At 36.0% G+C, this 17,500-nt stretch overlaps 1 long non-coding RNA gene and 1 pseudogene across 1 annotated transcript in view; one reads left to right on the top strand and one right to left on the bottom strand.

Annotated features, from left to right (window-relative positions):
* Nucleotides 1-17,500, top strand: part of LOC149131543 (uncharacterized) — a 64,436-nt gene that overhangs the window by 28,759 nt on the left and 18,177 nt on the right. The window contains exon 2 of the long non-coding RNA XR_016237856.1: nucleotides 16,761-16,865. This is a non-coding gene — a long non-coding RNA (uncharacterized LOC149131543). The remainder of the gene's footprint in view (nucleotides 1-16,760; nucleotides 16,866-17,500) is intronic.
* On the bottom strand, nucleotides 12,265-12,383 carry LOC128251401 (5S ribosomal RNA; annotated as a pseudogene).

The following is a 17,500-nucleotide window of genomic DNA, read 5'->3' as shown; positions in this document are numbered from 1 at the left end:
TAGATAGATAGAATAATAGAAATATAGACAGATAGGCAGGCGGATAGACAAACAGATCGATAGATAGAATAATAGAAATATAGACAGAGATAGGCAGGCGGATAGACAAACAGATCGATAGATAGAATAATAGAAATATAGGCAGAGATAGGCAGGCAGACTGACAATCAGATTTATGGATAGATAAATAGACAGATAAATTAAAGTTGAGACAATATGTGGAAGAGAGAGAGAGGGGGCGACCCAATGTTTAAAACGGAATCGATGTTATAAGGAAAATAAATTATTTTCGAGGGTAGAGCAGAGGACAATGGAAGACAATAGAAAAGGATAGGAATGAGAATGTGTGTGCGAGTGAGGGAGGGTGATGGAGATGGAGGGAGAGTAATGGAGATTGGAGAATGGAGAGAATATTAACATCGAAAAATGTAAGGAGTTAGGGAGAGGAGGAGGAGGAGGAGGGAGAGAGGGAAGATGAGACAAGGAAAGAGATGGACTAGAACGCGTATGTGCGCGCACGTGTATGTGTCTGTATGTGATAGAGAGAAAGAGAGAGATGGAAGGAGATAGCGGACAAGATAGGCGAATGCGTTAGAGAGAGTAGCAACAAAGAAAAATACAAGGAGCAAGTGAGAGGATGAGGGAGAAAAAGAGAGCAGAAGGGGGAGGAGAAAAAGTGAGAGGGAGAGAGAAGAAGAAACAAAAAAAGTAAGAGAGGGGGGAGAGACAGAGAGACAGAGAAAGGGAGAAAGTGAGTGAGAGGCAAACGAGAGAATGAGAGTGAATGAGAGAGATAGATAGATAGATAGTGATAGATAGAGATAGACAGATCGATAGATAGAGAGAGACAGAGAAAGAGAAAGAGTGAGAGAGAGAGAAAGAGAGAGAGAAAGGAAAAGAGAGTGAGACAGAAAGACAGGGGAGAAAAATAAAAAGTTGTGACAATATTCGCGACATTAAACCGGCGGAAATTAGATTCTAGATAGTTTTAATTTAATTTTGATATCGTATTCTAGTTTTCTAGTTGTCTATTTTTTTATTGCATTGAAAGAGGGTTTTTTACGAAGTTTCTTCTGTGTTTTTTCTTGTATCTGTTTCACGGATATTTCTTTCCATTTCTTCATTTTACGTATTTATCTTTGTTAAGCAGTTTTTTATTTTCGTTTGTTTTTTTTTTGTATTCTTAATAACTTTTATTGTCTTGTTTTCTTTCTTTCTTTCTTTTTTTTTACATTGTTTTACGTTGTTCTTTTTTGTCTTTCGGATTTGTAATTATTTGAAGAAAACGAAAATATAAACCTTTGGCATTTTCTGGTTAGTCAGCTTATAATTCCAGCTGTTAAGTAATTCTTTGGATTAAGAAAGAACAACAACAATAACAACGGCAACAACAACAACAAAAGCAGCAGTAGCAACAACAACATCAACAACTAAGATAACAATGGCGACCACGTTACCAAGAATTGCCGTCAACATCATAACATCATAATCATCAGCGTCAACGAATTCATTATCATTATCATCATCACCATCATCATCAACATCATCATCATGAACAACAACAATAACAACTGCAGCAACAACAACAACGATAAGTACGTGTTCTACCATGGTCGTCGATGTCATCAGCACCATCATGATCATCATCGCCATTATAAAAACAACAAAATCAAACAGCAAAACTAACAATTTCCAATTGTCGTCTACGACAATCAGCGCCTTGACTGCCATCATTGATAACAACAACACCAGCAGCAGCAGCAGCAATAATAAAGATGCTGTCGCTGACAATAGCAACAATGACAACCGCTATGACGAGCTAACGAGGGGACCTCGACATTGTCGCTCGACCGTCAAGAAACGGTAGCTAAATCTCCCTCAAAATGCTGTCCTGTCCTCTTAGAAATATGAAATATGTAGTCGAAGTTATTTGAAGTGGCTGTGTGGTAAGTAGCTTGCTTACCAACCACATGGTTCCGGGCTCAGTCCCACTGCGTGACACCTTGGGCAAGTGTCTTCTACTGTAGCCTCGGGCCGACCAAAGCCTTATGAGTGGATTTGGTAGACGGAAACGGAAAAGAAGCCGTCGTATATATATATATATATATATATGTATATATATATATATGTGTGTGTGTGTGTGTGTGAGTGTGTGTGTGTGTGTGTGTGTGTGTGTGTGTGTGTGTGTGTGTGTGTGTGTGTGTGTGTGTGTGATTGTCCCCCCCACCATCGCTTGACAACCGATGCTGTTGTGTTTGCGTCCCCGTAACTTAGCGGTTTGGCAAAAAGAGACCGATAGAATAAGTACTAGGCTTATAAAAAATAAGTCATGGGGTCGATTTGCTCGACTAAAGGTGGTGCTCCAGCATGGCCGCAGTCAAATGACTGAAACAAGTAAAAGAGTAATGAACACAGCCAAACCATCAGTGATCCTTTCTATTAAAGGCTCAAGGTCTGAAATATCGTGAGAGGGAGGAATTCGATTTCGTCGACCCCAGTAATCAGCTGGTACTTAGTTTATCGACCTCAAAATGATGAAAAGCTACGGAGGACTCGGAGACACGGATTCAAGAGGTTCTCAATGATGTCCCAGACAACGTCCTTCAGAAGGTTGTTCATTCCATCCCTGATTGTTTAAGGAAACTTGGGGACACCACCGGTGCTTACATTGAAATATGAAGATTTACTTTCATTTTCCTTTGTAATAAAGAACATGTTATCATTTGTTTCAATAAATTTGTAGAAGGAATACGGATTTTATTACCAATTTTGAACGCCTACGTACTTTTCACCACCCTGTATATATATTTATGCATATACATACACACACACACACACACATACATATATATATCCATACGTGGATATGTTCATGTGTAAATATTTATAAATATATACGCGTATTTGTGGATATGTGTATATACACACACATATTATATATATATATATGCATAAGTATAGTCCACAGATTCAAACTTAGACTCCGATGTCTTTACAGGGGATCGATTACTGAGGGTAAAAAATGGCTGTAAGAGAGATCAAGTTGAGTGGATAGAGGCAATTATACGGATAACCGTAACATGATATATTACATGTAACAGCTTGGGTATGAAATACGAAATATGTATATATGTATACATGCAAAACGAGAGAAAGCAAAAGGTTGAGACTCTCAAACGATGAATATTTCAGTATAAATATGTAGATATTTCTATTCACATACACACACACGTATATGATACTAAATTCTATTTTTCGTATAATTATGTTCAACGTCGAATCATGTGAGAAAATATCAAGTTGACGATATTAGGGTTATTAATTTTTCGTATCTGTTACAAGACGTATATTCCGGATCCGAACGCTTTGCATCCAGTTCTGTCATCTGAAGAGGCCAATTCCAAAGAATGATGAAAGATTTTAAAACTATTTCAAGCATAAAATATGTGATTGCAACAGCTGCCTAAGATCGTTTATCACATCTGAGAAAAAAAAAGGAAAAAAAAAAAAAAAAGAAATTATCTTAACATATGCAAATTCTATAAAACGTCTTTATTTATTTATTCATATATATATTTATTTATTTATTGTTGTTCGTCTCTCGTAGAAAATATCATCATCATCATCATCATCATCATCAGTAGCATCATCATTATGATCACGAAGTGCGATGAAGATAACGGCCAGCACTACCACCACCACCACTGCTTCCACATACACTACTATGACACCACCACCACTACAACCACGACTATAACCACCATCATCACCGCCGCCGCCATTATCACTACAACCATAACCTCAACCATCACAAATACTACCACCACAACAAGCACCACCACCACCTACACTACATCTACCACCGCTATCACTGCCCCAGCTGCGACCAGGATCACCACAAAGCTGGAGTTGTTTCTAAGTGGTTGCAGAATTTTGCAAGAAATAGAAGCTAAACCATACTCATGATTTATCCTTCCTGAATCAGTGGTAAAAATGAAAATTATCCAGAGAACGTGAAGTGGAAGCGTTAAGATATTATATTTATCTGCCAATCATGAGGTAGTGAGTTCGATTCCCGGGCCAGGTGACGCGTCGTGTTCTTGAGCAAGACACTTTATTTCACGTTGCTCCAGTTTACTCAGCTGTAGAAATGAGTTGCGACGGCATTGGTGCCAAATTGTATCGGCCCCTTTGCCCTTCCTTGGGTAACATCGGTGACGTGGATAGGAGAGGAGGGTGGTATGCATGGGCGACAGCTGATCTTCCTTAAACAATTTTTCCCAGACTTATGCCCTGCGGTGTGGGGTGCGGAGAACTTTCTAGGTGCAATCCCATAGTCATTCATGACCGAAGAGGTGCTTTACCCTTTATACTGCTGCTGATGCTTTCATCCTAGTAGACTAGAGTAACATGAAATAAATTGCCTTGCCCAATGACACAATGCCCCACCACAGCGGGATTAGTTATGGATAGTGGCCTATTGTTTTAAGGGCGAGGCTAGACCCACAGCCCAGTCAGCGACCCAAGCATCTTCAATGCTTTCTTACCGTTTCCAAAACTTGTTGAATAACACTCAACCGAAAATTCACTTCTTCCTCCTTCCTCATCATCAGCACCAACATCACCAATTTCAATGCAACCAATCCTCAATTTAGTTTTCCTCCTCCCATCGCCTTTATCCATCTCCTCCTCCACTCCCCTTTACAACCAACCTCTTCCTCTTCTCCCTTTCTCCTCCACCTCCCCTCCGGATGAAATACTTAGTTTCATTTCGTCCGTCTTGACGTTCTGAGTTCAAATTCTACCGAGATTGACTTTGCCTTTCATCCTTTCGAACATTTTTTTTTATCATACCTAATGCGCCCACTAGGATAGGAATTGTTTGTTCTTAGATTCCACATTCGAGTTATCTCTATTTCCAGCTCTTTGTATTATGGAGGTTTTTCCATTTCTTTTACAGAAACGTTGTCATCTGCTGGTATTGATTATTATTATTATTATTATTATTATTATTATTAATATGCCTAGTTGGCAGAATCATTAGAGCGCCGAATGAAATGCTTAGCGGCGTTTCGTCCCTCTTTACGTTCCGGGTTCAAATTCTGCCGAGGTCGACTTTACTTTTCATCCTTTTGAAGTCGATAAATTATGTACCAGTAAAACGCTGGGGGTCAAAGTATTCGACTAGTCCCTTCCCTACAAATTTCAGGCATTGTGTCTATAGAAAGGAATATTATTATTATTATTAGTAGTAGTATTTTTTTATCATTATTATTATTGTTATTGCATATACTCTTGCAGATTTGAAGAAATGAGAGAAAAATAGAAATAAAATACAAAGAAATAGACTATAATCATTTATGTTTCTTTTACCAAGTTTTTCGTAAAAATATGACAAGATGTATTTTTTTCAAAATTTCGCACACGCGAAATAATATCAGAAATAACAAAAAGAAAATTGAAAAAGAAAAAAAATGTTAACACAAACATTACAAAACAACCTGTGTTTCAATGCTTCTTCAAAAGTTGGGCTTTGAGCAAAATAGAGCTCTTGAAGAATTCATTACAACCTTTTGTAAAGACTATCTTTTCTTTCCTGGAATTGATGCCTTCAATCATCTGCTCTTGGAGACTACTTTTAGATTACATCGAGAAAAGAAGCGGTGCCTCACGCTGCCATATATATATATATATATATATATATATATATATATATATATATATATATATATATATATATATATATATAGCGAGAGATAGATAAATAAATAGACAAAGATTGATAGATAGATAGACAAAGATTGATAGATAGATAGACAAAGATTGATAGATATATTGATAGATAGATATAGACAAAGATTGATAGATAGATAGATAGACAAAGATTGATAGATAGATAGATAGACAAAGATTGATAGATAGATAGATAGACAAAGATTGATAGATAGATAGATAGACAAAGATTGATAGATAGATAGATAGACAAAGATTGATAGATAGATTGATAGACAAAGATTGATAGATAGATTGATAGACAAAGATAGATAGATAGATAAAAGATAGATAGATAAAAGATAGATAGATAGATAGATAGATAAAAGATAGATAGATAGATAGATAAAAGATAGATAGATAGATAGACAAAGATTGATAGATAGATAGATAGATAGATAAACAGATTGATAGATAGATAGATAGATAGATAAACAGATTGATAGATAGATAGATAGATAAACAGATTGATAGATAGATAGATAGATAAACAGATTGATAGATAGATAGATAGATAAACAGATTGATAGATAGATGAAAAGATGGACAGACAGATAGATGGAGACAGATATTTGTAGATAATGTCATAATTCTAAATTCAAGTATGAGCAAGATCCATTGCCGGTGTATGTTTGTACATATGTGCGTGCAAAGATTTTTGTGTCTGTATCTATCTAAAATTCTATGTTCTTACGTGCACATATATCTATTTGTATATATAAAGTACGTGTGGTCTCATATATATAAATATATATATATATATATATATATATAAACACGCACACAAACACACACACACGGACGTTGTCAAATCCATGCACATGTCGAAATTTTTTTGTGCGTGCCTTGAGATCTGTGTCACTCTTTCACTCATTGTTTGTGCATGTGTATGTGTTCTTGTGAAAGTGCTTGGCTGTATCACAATTTTGTGTGTGTGTGTGTGTGTGTGTGTGTGTGTGAGATGGCAGACATTTTAGGATTTTTTCTAAGTATTTATACGTACAGATATATATATATATATATATATATATATATATATATATGTATATATATATATATATGTATGGATTTATGTATGCATATGATACGACGTTCTTGTACGTGTGTTCTTTAGCTTTTTAAAGTTATTCAATGTCAGAAAATATGTCAATACTAAGTAGACAGAGAGGGGAGAATGTCTTGCTTCCATCTGGTCAGGCAACCAGATGAAAGACGTCTCTGTGTTAGTTGTCATTGTTCTGTAATGTTATGTGCGATGCACTTGCGCGTATTTGCCTCAAAACGAATAAATAAATAAATATATTTCAATGGACGTTGTGTGTACGCATGTATCTGTATATAACGCATATGTAATTTACACGCGCACGCACGCACGCACGCACGCACGCACACACGCGCACACACACACTTCCCCCCCATACATATATATATATATATATATATATACACAATTATATATACGTATGTACATACATACGTGAGCATATTCATATGAATATTACTGATTTGCACATATTTCACTTGACTTTATGTAGACATATTTTTATATATTTTCTGTTTTTAATCCCGCCTCACTTTTATTCATTTATTCATTTTCTGTAATTTACCATTGTAGCATCTTCGCATCTGTCTCTCTGTTTGGATTATAATTATGATTATTATTATTTCCATTATTATTATTAATCATCCTCATCCTCATCCTCCTCATCATCATGATCATCATGATCATCATTATTATTATTATTATTAAGTTGTGATATTTACTGTTTCCTCGTCTGGTGCAGTCACCTCTTCATCTCTCACCACCACCACCAGCAAGACACCGCCACCGCCGCCACCGAAGAGTCGACCGGCTGTGTGGTTTGAATCATGTTATATGTATGAAAGCATCAACCTGCTCAGATTTAGTCAACAAATGTCAAAATCTCGAGACAGACTACCGACCTCCTCACTTGAAGCACACGCACTCACTCTCTTTTACTCTTTCTCTCTTCTCTCCCTCACACACACACACAGTCGCAGAAACTGAGGGACACACCTTTCAATGTTTTTTTTCCTTTACTATTTTCTACTTTCAATCAAATATTAAAACCTTTTCTTCCACTCCCTCTCCTTCTTCAATCACCCCTTCTTCTTCTTCTTCCACTTCTTCTTCTTCTCCCACTTCTTCTTCTTCTTCTTCTTCTTCTTCTTCTTCCTTCTACTTCTTCTTCCTTCTACTCCTCCTCCTCCTCCTTCTTAGTTTTCTTCTTCCCCTCCTCCTCCTCTTTCGTCTTCTTCTTCTTAGTTTCTTTCTCCTTCTTCCCTTTCTTTGTCGTCTTCTTCATCTTCTTCGTCTTCATTATCTTTTTTTCTTCATTTATTCTTCTTCAGCCCCTCCTCCTCCTCCTTCTTCTTCTTCTTCTTCTTCCCCTCCTTCTCTTTACTCTCTTCACCTTCCTTACACATCGTCTTTCTTAATGAATATCGTTCTTCTTTACCCAAATCTCACCCCTGTCTGTCTGTCTACTTGCCTGCCTGCCTGTCTCTTTTTCTCCATCTCTCCCTCTCTCTCTTCCTCTCTCCCCCCTCTCATTTCCCCATCTTTTGTTATTCTCATTCTTTGCAATTCCATTTCAATAAGTTCTGCTTTTTGCATTTCTCTATTACACGCATACATTAGAAATCGGATACAAACATACGCCATATACATCTATCAATATTTCAGTCTAACCTTCCACTTCCTTCCCTCTCTCTTTATCTCTCTCTCTCTCTCTCTCTAAATCTATTTGTATCTACATGTATGTCTGCCTATCTATATGCACACACACACACACACGCACGCACGCACGCACGCACGCACGCGCACACACGCATTCAAAACAGTTTCATTCAAATTTGTTGGTACTCTTGAGTTTCAAGCGGGATGCTGATCATCAGACGACTAGCACCACGCTTGAAACTCAAGAGTACCAATGAATTTAAATCAAACTGTTTTGATCTACACATGCAACACACACTAAATTGGTTGAGTGCCTTGCTTTCGTCCGTCCCATCAGTATATATATATATATATATATATATATATATATATATATATATATATATATATACATATATATATATATATAGCGAGGGATTATCAATCTACAATACATACGCAATTCTATCAAGTTTTTGAAAACAATTGTTAATGATATTCAATTTAAAAAGATATTATAGGATTTTTAAACATCGAATGGCTACGGGAGTCCACAAAGATAAAATAGGATTGAAAAGGGTCCATGGATGAAGAATGGTTTGTAACCACTGGTTTACAGAAACGTCTTTTTCATCTTAGTGCTGAGGTGATGGGTTCTACACGAAGTATGGGGTTCCAAGGACGTGACAGAATTAGTTTCTAATGGAGTGCAGAGCGTAGAGAAGTTGGCCGGGTTGAACGCCGCTGCAAGCCTGCAAGTTGTCCCGTCATCGCCGCTACCAACCGACAGCCGGCGGCGGCCGCAGCGAGCTGCAGGTCGTACGCCGCCGGCCTTACACCACTGGCCGTACGCCGCCAGCAGTACGCCGTCGGCCGTGTGCCGCAGTCCGTACGCTGCCGGTTGTACGTCACCGGCCATACGCCGCTGGTACGTCACTATTTCCCGACAGGCGGGTCGGTTGCCGGATGCAACTCGAGTGTGTGTGTCCGTGTTGATATGTGCTCTCGCCGGGCATCGTGCCGCTGGATGAGCTCGTGTCCGTCACTTTTTAGTGGTACCTTATCTCCCGAAATGAGCTGAGCAAATTGCAGTTATTACAAGTGTAGATTTAATGACAACATTTTGTAATGGGCACTCTGTCCATGCTCTGACATAGTATTCAATAAAACTGTATAGAAAGAAAGTGCACATGTCCTGAATACAACGAGCAAAAGCATTAATCGAAGTCACATCGTACAGACTTGATTGTTAGATACTTTTAACATCATAGTATACTCCACTCTTTGCACTGAAGTAACAGATAAATAGGTTAACTACTGGAATTACAACACTTAAAATTCTTATTTAAATAATACAACAGAAGATTTCTCTATTTGTTTCCGCAGACAGACGCGCACACCTTCCACAGACCCACGAACGCATTCACACACACACTTCTCACTCCATATATATGTATATATATATATACATATATATGTATATATATATATATATATATATATATATATTTATATATATATATATATATTTATATACATATATATATTGACATACACACATACACACAAACTAGCACAACCAAGAAAATCACCATACTTACGTATACATGACGTATACGTGCACATACCATCTCTTTCTTCTCTTACATAAACATATATATATAAATAAGCGTACATATATGTGTGTGTGTGTATGCACATGCATACATACATACACTCTTTCATCCATAGAATCACACATACGTACGTACCATCACGCACATATATATATACACACATACACGCACACACAACCATTTAGACCAAAGAATCGCCGTCTTCTTGAGAAAGAGAATATATTATAAATGACTAATAGTGTGTGTTTTACCGCCGTTAATCTAATTGATTAAAAGCCTTTCCTGTATTTTCTTAATGATTCACCGAATTACTATTGATTACATTACCGCTCCTTAAAATTCAAGACGATATTGTCTCTCTTCCTTCAATTAACAACCAAAATTGCTTGCCAGAGATAATGTTTTAACGAGGCAATCATCCATCTTAAATATATACAAACATCAGGAATTAATGTGCACTGATAAAGTAGCAAAGATATGATTTAAAATCTTTACTTCATGTTATTTATTGTGTCCATTAACTTGTGGCATTCCGGGTGTTTACGGTAATCTCAACATATTTTCAATAGAAATTATAACCAGTTCTAATTTTGTTATGATGTTTCGTATCCGAGACGCCAGATGTAAACAAACAATGAGATCGAAGACGAAAAGATGGGTAATGGGCGAATGTGATATATTTCGGGACTTTTTACTCCTTCATCAGCCCGTTCTATCTAACCCATTAATGACTTATTACATAACCATTACATATAGCGGTTAAAGGTTACTGGTTATACTAATCTTTCTCTCTATAAAATTCTTTGTCTATCTGTCTGTCTGTTTTCTATGCATTCTCAAACAGCTCGACCAAATCAAATCAAATTTTACAAGGTATTAGTATTAGATCCAGCGAGTGTCAACAAGTAATTTTTGTTTTCATCTGGATTAAAACAATATAGCGTTTTATATAAAATAATCTTTCTATAGTCAACTATACTAAAGGATATTTTATACCGCCACCTCCACCACCATGACGTCACATTTTGTATGTGAGTGTGTATGTGTCTGTCAGTGTGTGTGTGTGTGTGTGTGTTACGCGTTCGTTACGTACATTAGGCCTCAGAGAATTAAACACACACACACATACACACACACATCTACACATACATATACATATGTGATAACTGGCAAGTATACGTGTGAGTGTATGTGAAGGTATATGTGTGTGTGAGTATACATACATTTTTGCTACGACTGATACACACACACACACACACATCTAAAGAGAGAGACTGAGGGAGAGAGATAGGCCGTTATACAGAGAGATACAATTAGGGTGTTAGATGTTCAGAGAGAGAGAGAGAGAGAGATAGTGACGTCCCACAAATGCCTAGAATCGGCCCACACACACATCCATTCATACATATGCATATGTGATGACTGACAAGTATATAATGAATATTGTTTACCCTGAGGTGTACGTGAATGTTTGTCTGTGTGTCTGTCTTAGTATATGTATGTGAGTGTATGTGAGAATGTATGTTAGAGTGTATGTGTGATTGTCAACGACACTGATGTGAACTGGCTACGTGAAAGAGATACACTGGCTCTAATGAAACTTCAAAAGTTAATATACATCAGAAATGGGTTTTCAATCAATTCACACAACAGTGAAAAAAATGGTTGATGGGCGTATAAACCATATTTCGGGAGTTTTTGTTCCTTCATCAACACCCAGCCAACCCATTAACCATCTTCGAACTTATTGCTTAAATAGCCACTGCATAGAGCGGTGTAACGTTCTTGGATATACGAATTTTACTCTTTTACTTGTTTCAGTCTTTTTGACTGGCCATGCTGGAGCACCACCTTTAGTCGAGCAAATCGACCCCAGGACTTATTCTTTGGAAGCCTAGTACTTATTCTATCGGTCTATTTTGCCGAACCGCTAAGTTACCGGGACGTAAACACACCAGCATCGGTTGTCAAGCGATGTTGGGGGGGGGGGACAAATACAGACACACATACATATATATACATATATACGACGGTCTTCTTTCAGTTTCCGTCTACCAAATCCACTCACAAGGCTTTGGTCGGCCCGAGGCTATAGTAGAAGACACTTGCCCAAGATGCCACGCAGTGGGACTAAACCCAGAACAATGTGGCTGGTAAGCAAGTTACTTACCACACAGCCACCCCTGCGCCTAAAATCGTTTACAGCACCTAGGTTTCCCAAGCGGTCACCCATCTAAGTACTAACTAGTATCGACTTTGCTTAACTTTGGTGATCGGACGAGAACCGGTGTTTTCAAAGTGATATGGCCGTATATATGGATATACGAATTTTACATATTAAACACATTTCTGGGAGCTGGTGCGTAAATATTAATGACCTGTAGGGACATGGTATTTCGTTATGCGACCACAAGAGATGACCTTAACACGTGATTTAGGAGCACTGCTAACACAGTAGTACACGGTATTCACTTAGACAACGTTTAATATACTTCGTAGTATAGTGTGGTTAAAAGGTGTAAAAACACCATATCTGTCCGACGCTGCAACCTGTCGGATTCCCAGACGCGTTTCTAGCTCTTTAGACATTGTCAGTAGGATATCTCGAAGAGACGTAACTCTGGACAGTCTTAAAGCTGTAGCTTTAACTAAAATGTAGCCAAGAGCATATACTGAGTCATGTGTCTACGTATGTGTGCCTGTATGTATGTGTGCCCGTATGTATGTGTGCCTGTATGTATGTGTGCGCGCGCTTGTGTATGTGTGTGCATACACACACATACTTGGAATCTGTTTTTTCATATTTTACGGTAACGAAATTTTGCTAATTATTTAGAGAGCCAAGTTCATAGTTAAACTAGTTTACATAATACACAATTACACCATTAGTGTAATTCAATGACCTGATGATTAATGGAGGTCATATTAAATGTGGCCACCCATACTGAGTCGGGGATATTGTGCTGTGGGGATGAGGTGTGGTATATTGTACAAATAAAAATTACTTCTCAGTATCTGCGGTGTAAGCGATTAATAGGATGACAGTGGGGGTGAACGGGTTGCCGTCTCAAATATTTTTTGTGTTGATGTTTACTCCTATAACTACACATAGGCAGAATTTCGAAATTTTGTCAAGCGGAATGAATGTTGTGAGGAAAATTTCACAGGGTCGTCCTCTGCATAAAAGATTGTTGCTATGTGAGTTTTTCGAAGTCATATAATATCTATCTATCTAACCATCCATCTACCTATCCACACACACACACACACACACACGCACACGCACACGCACACGCCGCCGCCGCCGCCGTAAAGAATTCCCGATTATTTAAATAACTCTACATTATTAAATTTAGTTTAAAATTCTACAAAAATTTGTAGAATGCGTTCCTCGACATTTAATTGTTCATGTACACTCCATTGTATGTTTACATTCGGCGAAGTGAGATTGTAACTCTGAAAAACAGGAGGACATAGCAAGAAAGAGGCAGCGTCAAGGTTTGGTGTTGACCTCAAGACAGTCTATAATCCCATGAGACTCTATATTGCGACAGGTTCGACCGACAGCAAGCCCATTCCGTGTCCAAAACGGTCCGTAAGGACGAAACGATTGATGTTGTCCGAAAGAGTGTGTCGCGAAATCCACGGTGGAGCATGTGGCAAATGGGTAAAAGTCTTGATATTTCCCAGACAACCATGCGACGGGTCGGGCATGAAGACTTAAATTGTAAATCATTAAAACTGCGAAGTCAACACTCAAATACTCACAAGTTTTTGTTTTCGTCTAATTGAGATCCTGACTAAATGAAAAAAAAAAAATTGTGAAATTTTCCTTTTTTTTTTTTGTATATTTTTATTCTCTGTGTGGAGTGGAAGTTAAAAGGATAGCGATTTCCAAACTCCGCTGATTATTATACTCAAATACTCACAAAACGCTCTCTTCTGTGTTAAATGAAGGGTACGTGAAGTGGAATAGTCCTGTTAAGCCAGAAAAGATAAAGATAGTCATAGCTACAATGTCTTTGACCAAAAGTCGTCTCAATCAGTCTTCCTATGGAATTAACAATGAATCCATCAGCTCTGCCAGATGCAAAGATCATGCTCATTAAATATCAAATTGTAATGATCTCTCTTGCCGTGACAACGTTTATGCTGTAACAGAGCCATCGTCAGCAGCACCTTGGAAGCAGTACGGTCTATAGAAACATTTCGTAGTATTTAAGAATGCAAAAGGCAAAATAACGCAGGATTGCATAACGTGCGACGCTATCTGCGATTTGTCTCTTGTGCTAAAAAAGAAGCTGTAAGAATTTAAGACTCTACAAGTTGGAATAAGATTTTTTATCTTCGTTATTGCTCGTTTATATGACACTTTTCTGTTATACAGAAGCTGCAGCACTTTGACGTTTGTGGAATGACTTGGTTCTGTCTAGTATAATCAACATAATTTTCATCTGCATAACATTACTTCGTGCACCTAACTATCACCATCTCCCACACACTAGCATTATCCCTACCCAGTAAGAGTGGCCACAATTAATAAAAAACAGAATCAATCATTTAGATAATGAGTTTTATTACTCTCGATTCGAGTGTAATTAATATTAATTAAATTTTCTTGGCTCATTACTTTAAGAATGTTGCCATCATCTTGTCTATTTGCTATTATTTTTTTATGCAGCATTCTTCCCTAGCTATTTCCTCTCTCATTATTTTAAATTATCACACAATTCAATGTTCAATCACTGAAATCCTATATTCTCCTCAGTCTTGCTAACGTCTGTCAGGACGTGATAGTCACTGTTCTGCTGATAAGGTCTAACGTGACTGAGAAATATTCAGAGTTGTCCTCGTACAGACCAAATATCAGACACACTTTCTACTATTTTACTGTTTTATATTTTTAAGTAAATTCGGACTCACAAAGTAATTACATTCAAAGTAGCAGTACAACGATTACTCACAAACACGCATAATATATATATATATATATATATATATATATATATATAGACGTGTGTGTGTATATTTATACATATATATGCATACATATATATATATACACATATATGCATACATATATATATACATATATATGCATACATATATATATACATATATATGCATATATATATATATATATGCATATATATATATATATATATATACATATATATGCATATATATATATACATATATATGCATATATATATATACATATATATGCATACATATATATATACATATATATGCATATATATATATACATATATATGCATACATATATATATACATATATATGCATACATATGTATATACATATATATGCATACATATGTATATACATATATATGCATACATATATATATACATATATATGCATACATATATATATACATATATATGCATACATATATATATACATATATATGCATACATATATATATACATATATATGCATACATATATATATACATATATATGCATACATATATATATACATATATATGCATACATATATATATATATACATATATATGCATACATATATATATATATACATATATATGCATACATATATATATATATATACATATATATGCATACATATATATATATGCATACATATATGTATATATACATACATATATGTATATATACATATATTCATACATATATAAATATATACATATTTATTAATATATATATGTAGATATATACATATATAAATTATATGGATGTGTGTATGTGTACATGTATATATATGTATATATATACATATATAAATTATATGGATGTGTGTATGTGTACATGTATATATATGTATATATATACATATATAAATTATATGGATGTGTGTATATGTACATCTATATATATATATATGTATATATATACATATATAAATTATATGGATGTGTGTATATGTACATCTATATATATATATATGTATATATATACATATATAAATTATATGGATGTGTGTATGTGTACATGTATATATATATATATGTATATATATACATATATAAATTATATGGATGTGTGTATGTGTACATATATATATATATATATATATATATATATATATATATATGAAAGAAGGTTTGAAAATGCACTTATTTTTAAAAAATATTTTACTTAACCGGTTTCACTTTTTTAGAAAAAGATTATCAAAAGTCTTTGAGAATAATAAAAAATATATAGTGCCTGCATACATTAGCATATATTTATGCGTTTATAGAGAAATGCATAGCAGAATATCATGCAAAGGGCAATGTTTCTACAACATAGGTCATCGCTAAGCGATTCCGAAGTATGACCAAATGTATTCCAGCCATCATTTGTTTACCTTCTTGTTGTTTGACGCATCGTTTTAATTCTAAGACTTCATTATCCTGTGTGAGTTACCGTTGTTTTCAGGGAGTAGTGTAGGTATCAAGAAGATTTGACTGCTATTTCTAGGAAGTTGAGTGATCATGAAAGAATCTCTGTTGGTTAGCATTAGTAGTTATAGTAATACTAGAGGCTTAGCTGATTCGAAGCAGATCAACGTAAACGTTCCCCCGTTTTACCGGTTACAATATACGACACTAACGTGTGATGATGATGCGTGACTAAAGAGAGCCGCCACCACACCATCACTATTAATATTCTTATTACATTTTCTTTCTTTCCTTTTTTTTCTGCAGAACTCTTTTGTGTGAAGTCGTGAAACGTCACGTTCAAGTGATGGCTGCTTCCTTTCGCTTTAAATAATTGATTTTACATTAGTGGAAGTTTCAATGCGAGAAACGGTAAGTTAAACCTTAACATCAACTTTCAGCAGTGTATTCATTAATTATATTGTTAGAATTTGCTTTAAAGTTGTATTTTTATATATATATATTTATAGCAATGTATAGATATAATTTATCTCATCATAGGTATACTTCCCAACCATCTTTAGAATTGTTGTTGCTGTCCGTCGTAGCAAAGAATCAATGACATAAGACAACAGAATGCGTAGAAGTTAGCCAGGCATTTATTAGAGACGCACAGAAGAACCAGCACAAACAACATGCTATGGTCCAGATGGACTTTTGCGATATACATAAGATGCATTGTTCATCTCAACCGAGAATCAGGGAACCGAAGAGGAACGTGGATAAAAAGCACATTTTCATGAACCGCAGTAGGTTCGTGCAATCCGACTCCAAGCTAATATTTGCACTATTTTAGTAGTAATTTGCAGAACTGTCCTCAAATATCTTGGAAGCTAATCACCGGGAATCGTTTGCCTTAAGAGGTTAATTAATTTACGTCAGGTTCATTCGCTACTATCAAGTTTAGTGGGTGAAAAGCGGAAGCATTCTAAGTCATGTGGGTCGGGAAGGGGTAACGCTGGTGTGGTGGGATTAGACACATAGGCCATTGCAATTATCTTAAGTCC

The sequence above is a fragment of the Octopus bimaculoides genome, chromosome 21, assembly GCF_046866305.1.
Source record: "Octopus bimaculoides isolate indiv1 chromosome 21, ASM4686630v1, whole genome shotgun sequence".
NCBI lineage: Eukaryota > Metazoa > Mollusca > Cephalopoda > Octopoda > Octopodidae > Octopus > Octopus bimaculoides.
The sequence above is the reverse complement of the archived record's forward strand: the minus strand, read 5'-3'. Positions and strand labels throughout refer to the sequence as shown.